The 6,000-nt window shown below is 43.2% G+C and overlaps 1 protein-coding gene across 2 annotated transcripts in view; it reads left to right on the plus strand.

The window, feature by feature from the left end:
• Nucleotides 1–1,142: 1,142 nt before the first annotated feature.
• Nucleotides 1,143–6,000, plus strand: part of prg4b (proteoglycan 4b) — a 14,689-nt gene continuing 9,831 nt past the window's right edge. For both annotated transcript variants that reach the window (XM_056275926.1, XM_056275927.1), the window contains exon 1: nucleotides 1,143–1,238. The gene's annotated coding sequence lies outside the window, so the exon portion shown is untranslated. The remainder of the gene's footprint in view (nucleotides 1,239–6,000) is intronic.

Here is a 6,000-nt window from a genome sequence, read left to right on the forward strand (position 1 = left end):
CTAAATTGTCCCTAGGTGTGAAAGTGTGTCGGCCCTGTGATGGACTGGCGGCCTGTACAGGGTGTCTCCCAGCCTGCCGCCCAATAACTGCTGGGATAGGTTCCAGCATCCCTGCGACCCTGGGCAGGGTAAGCGGTTTTGATAATGGATGGATGGATGGATGGATGGTCTGCACACAGCACACCGGCTAGTCATGTGAACGTAGACTGCACAGCTTCACTGCCTAAACAGAGACTGATTGGTCATCTCTTAATTATGGGCGTAGGTATGCAGACTGCACACAAACAGACGTTTACACAAGCACATTTCATTATTTAATTAAATCGCAGCCTTTTGCGGTTATATAATTGCACAGGCTGCCATCGCGATTGCGATCAATCGCGCAGCACCGAATAGTATGGAAATATGTGAGAATTCAGATGAGTGAAACAGCACGTACTGAGATGGGTAACCCATTATACTAAAATGATACAAAAGCTCATTCGGAAGCGTTGCTCTCCCACATGTAGTGAACGGACCGGTTCAACATACATGTGAGCATGGTAAATATGTAATGTCAATATTCACCTAGGGTGACTATGTTTTGTTTTCAAAAAAAGAGGGCACTAGATAGTAGACACTAAAATGCTACTCACTGCTGGTAGACTCTGTTCTTATCCCTCCGCCTATCAGATGTGACAGAAACACGGCCGCTTATCGCCGAGGAATGCGTTCTGATTGGCTGAAATAAAGCCTTATTTGGCGGATTGATACGACTATAGGGCCTACAGAGGATTCGTTGATATTGTTGACTTCTGCCAACCAAGGCTATGCTAACATAAGCCTAATGGATGCGGCGGCGGCGGGGGATTTATAACGATGTCAAAACACGTTACTTCACCTTTACAAAATAAATACATGTTCACACACACACACACACACACACACACACGCACACACACACGAGGTCCAGACCTGATGATTTCCGACCTCATAGCAGGCTACGGGGGGCGTATTTTGGCTCATTTTGAGCAAACAGCCATCAGCAGAATGGCCAGGGAATTCAGGTGCTTTTTTGAAATAGAAAGTGTGTTTTTTTGTTGTTTTTTGTTTTTCTACTTGAGGAGTGATGATGGCAAGTGAAGGTCTTCTGTGGAGGTGTTCGATTTTCTGTTAGCGTGACAGCTGGCACAAGAAACCAGGCTGCAAGGATCCAGCTTTCATCACGTCTGCGACATCTCTCATCCAAAATGTTGAATGTAAGTTGACAAACGCTTGTGTAATGCAAATAGAGAAAACGTCCACATCCATATTTAACCGATTAAAAGGAGGGGAACAAACACACACACACACACACAAATGCAACAAAATAGATAAGCAAGGAAGAACTACGCCATAAAGACACGGATATCATTTAATGATTTTACATGAACGAATGATTGGCAGTGTTCCACCGTGCCAGCTGCAAAAAAAAAAACCCCAAAACAAACAAACCCAAAAATAATCCTTTGAGTCTTTAATCCATAACAAAATCACAACACCCCACCCCTCCCCCCAAAAAAACTGAAATGTCGATCAAAGCCATGGGAATGAACGATGCATTAGGCCGTGCCACCTGTCGCGGTTTCTATTCTGACGCTGCGCAACAAGTGCCCGTAGTGCGTCAGACGCCGGCTCATATGCTCTCATTTGTCTCCCCCTATAGGTCTGATTCTGACGTCCTAGTGCCAATGTTAAGATAAAGACTTATCTAGTTTGAATCTAGTCACATTTACACTGAGCACTTTTCAGAACCTTTTAGGTGAATAAGGATCATTCTTAACAGTAAGGTGATGTTCTATTGGATGCATGTCCCGATCTTTGGCTTTATCCTCTCCAGGCTGCCTAAGTAAACCTAAATGTTAATATGCATCACGCTACAAGGATGAAAGACGTTTCACAAGAGCCACTGCCAGTCCTCTTATGATTGCGGAGACTGGGGCGGCTGCATGCAATTTCCTGTTTCGATCTCAACCTCAATGTGTTCACTTCCTGTAATTGCAAAAGTGAAGAAAACAAAAACAAAAACGAAAGAGCTAGAAACGCAGCAGCAGCAGCAGCAGCCACATTTTGCAAACAACCACTGATCTTTAAGTTCATGTCAGTGATATTGCATTTTCAATCAATAGTGCTTCCTGTAGATATTTGCCCGCATCTCGTTTAATTGGGCTCAGATTGGATACTTGCACATTTGCAGTTTCTGTGCCTGGAGTTTGATGTGGTTTGACTGCCCCCCCACACACACACATACACACATCTCAAGGACCTCAGAAAAGCAAGGTTCTTTTAAGCCTTAATTATATGTACATATTTTTTTACATCTTTTAGATCTGGTAAGCATGGAAGGAGCACTAGCACTATACTCTGCATTTTCTTTCTCATACAAGTTTCAACAACTTCCCATATCAGCCTTGCTGCTATACACACATAGTATAAGCACATGTCTATATACAGCATACACTCAGAATCTGACCTCTTCCATCCCCTCCATGTGCTGAGAGAGCCTCGATGCTGGCAATAGAGTGTGCTTGGCACCTGTGTGTAGTATCAACTGGTAAGAGGCTTCTTGTGTGTTCCATTGCTACCTTTGTCTGTCTCTCTGAGGTGTATGCCTGAGGGGGAAGTGATCGGTACACTGCCACCCATGACCTTGAGCCCTCAGGATAGGATAAAAATATGATGGACAGATGTTATCGAGCGATTATTACCAACAAAGGGAGTGTGTCCCTGTTGGCAATGTGTTCAGGGGAAAAGACAAAATAATGCAATGCTGTCTATGGGATTTGACACAACGCATGGAATATGCTGAAAAAGCATTTGTTTTATGATTTAACTGCAAATATTAAAGGCTGTGCAGAAAAAGGAAGAATTAGCTGTCTCTCCTATATAATACTCGAGCAAATTCAGGGTTTGGTTGGAGCAGATTTGATTTGCTTTGCATTTCTAAAACCAATCATGCATGGATAATCATTTGTACCAATGGAAATGAGCAATAATGTATGCCATCGGCGCTAAAAGCAGGATGTCCAAATCTTTTAACTGTACAGTATACTAAAAAGATAAAACTACGATAACCACATCTTTTCCAAGCAAGCGTGGTATTCTGAATACTATTGAAATTGCGTGAATTTGAAAAAAAAACCTCTTTATTTTCTTAACTACAGTAACTCACCCACACTTAATTCATCACACACTTTTTGTTAAAAGAAGATTTCAAAGTGTAACATAAAATGTATATAAAAAAACAAACAAACAATTCAAACAGTGGTATCACATGACTAAAAGAACAAGTGCAAATTTGCATCCATGGTGTCAAGCATTGCTGCCGTTGTAAAAATGAGAGTTTTAGGCCCCTTTTAAAATAGTCCATAAGCTGTGGCGTACTCGGATGAAAGAAGAGAATCGCCCACTGCTGGGGAGATGGGTGATGTTGGTGGTGGTAGCAGACCAAAAGGATGGCAATGCAGGGCTCCTGGTCCTGGGGAATCAAGGGGGCAGGCTGCTGCTTCGGTGCAGAGGTAGGTTTGAGGGCAGAGCATTTCCTCAGAGGGATAGGAATGAATCTCCATGTCTTGCGTGAAGGATGTGAAAATACGGTCCAGAAGGGCAGGAGAAATCGTGAACCGTGTGATCATGTGCCTGTGTGCTTCTCTACGCTCATCTGCATCCTAATTTGGTTGCACTGAAGTTTCTCAACACGCCTGCTTCATGTAATGGAGTAAGGCTGAATTCACACCAAGTTTAGCATCCTAAGGAGGAGAGTGGCATATTTGTGACCAGAAAAACTAAGATGGGTTATGCAGGAATGTTGGGCCTGGCTTTGGCTACTTGACAGGAACAGTCTCAGTTTTGTCATCCAGGTCCCAATCTTCTCAAGGCAGATGGTGAAATAAAACAGGGCTGCACGGGGATCTGGGGCAAATTTTATGTACAGCCGCGTGTCATCAGCACAACAATGGAAAGAAAACGCATGCTGGCTAATCAGGGGCGCCAACAGCGGGGGGGGGGGGGGGGGGGGACAAAGGGGACAGTTATCCCCGGGCCTCAGATCGGGGGGGGGGGCATCAAACTGACCCCTAACCTTAAAATAATCTGCTGGAATATTTTGTCAAAAATAAATATACGTGAAGATTTAACAAATTATTTCTCCGTAACGAAAAAAGCTTATTATTCTATTATTGCTTATTTTCCTTGACATAGAGGTCAGAACAGATTCACGTCCCCCCCCCTCCTCCACGTCATGGTTTGGGCCGACTGTCAACAACGTAAACGCCACTCACTGCCTCATGCTCATTGTAAACTGCCAAGATTTATTAAAGCTTTTTTAATTTTACTCCTGCCTCCGTCCTTTGAGTTGCCTGGATCCCCGATATAGCCTACATGATTTATCTGCGAATACTGAGACAATGATAAATATCTGCGAATAGCCTACTGTTCTTTAGACAAGTTATAGCCCACATGGTTTCTTTGTGAATACTGTGATCCTACCTTGAGACAAGTGATATGTAGCCTACATGAGATGATTTATAGGGCAAGGGGGGGGGGGGGGCTCGCGAGATCATCTCGTCCCGGGCCTCGGCTAGGCTGACGGCGCCCCTGTGGCTAATGACAACCAACAGAGAACATGTAGTGAGTGAACGGAATTTAACCCTTGTGACCTACGTGGTGGCCATATTATACTAAAGTCTATGGCATTTCGTGGCTTATATTTGCCATATAAATCAAATGGGGCAGAGGTTTTCCTTTCTTCCTCTGGTTTTTAAATTTTGAGGCCAATCCACGTGACGACCGCTCAAAGGGGAAAGTAAATCTGAAATATGAACAGACTACCAGGCATCCAGCTAGCCACAAGAGGGCCCACGTGCTCTACTCTCAAAATGTCATTTAAATAGTATGTGTCCTTCCAAACGGAGCCCTATTTTAGACTTTGGATCAGCGCTTCAACCCGGTGTGAGAAGGCTCGTCTTCTTCCTGTCCTCACATCGACTGTGAATCTACTCCTGTCTGTGGGTTGTCTGTATTTAGTGAGCTGTGAGGATCATTTCCATTTATCAGATCCTGTGTTCCCCATTTGAAATGAGCCTTGGCACAGGTCCACTAATGAGCCCTTTTCCTGTGAAAGCAACGTGACATTATGAGAAAATACCACGGGCATGACTTTGTCCACCAACACCTCTAGCCCCGCAACGCATCAACAATGCTGACCAGCCCAGAGTACTGACAAATCTATAAAACTTGTAAAGCAGCCAGCGGGTGCAGAGAAGCAACAGATGAGGTGATCGTCCTGTAAAAGTGATTAACCATAGTAGTTCCGGTCTGGCCCAGACTCAGTCTGCTCCTGACCCGTCTCTTGGAAACTACTTGAAATAGCGCAAGCCTATGGAGGATGTTGAACTAAATGTTCAGATGTTGATCTAAATATCTATCCTGAACAGCTTGGAGCTGAAGAAGCCCCTCCATCGAGATTCCATATAAAAAGAAGAAAAGGTTATTGGTGTGCGCGTACAGCCCAATGAGGGTTCAGGTGCACGATAAAAAAAAAACTCAAGGAAGAAGGAAAGTGACTATCTGCACACTGAATAATGAAGCAGCCAAATTTTTCAATGCAAAATTTCAGCCACAATGACGGGATATCCTCTTGTGTTGTTGTTCCACATAAAAAGACCTGGATGCTGTAGGCATGCTGCAGGCTAACGTATAAAATCCTATATATAAAATTCATAGCACTTTGATACATTGGTTCAACGAAGTTCTCTCTCTCTCTCTCTCCCTATATATATATAGTACTTTCTTCTCTCTCATATATATTGTACTTTTTATCTATCTATCTATCTATCTATCTATCTATCTATCTATCTATCTATCTATCTATCTATCTATCTATCTATCTATCTATCTATCTATCTATCTATCTATCTACTGTACTTTCAATATCTTATATATATATGTGTGTGTATGAATGAATGCCTTTATTTGTCATTG

This window comes from Lampris incognitus, chromosome 3, assembly GCF_029633865.1.
Source record: "Lampris incognitus isolate fLamInc1 chromosome 3, fLamInc1.hap2, whole genome shotgun sequence".
Lineage (NCBI taxonomy): Eukaryota > Metazoa > Chordata > Actinopteri > Lampriformes > Lampridae > Lampris > Lampris incognitus.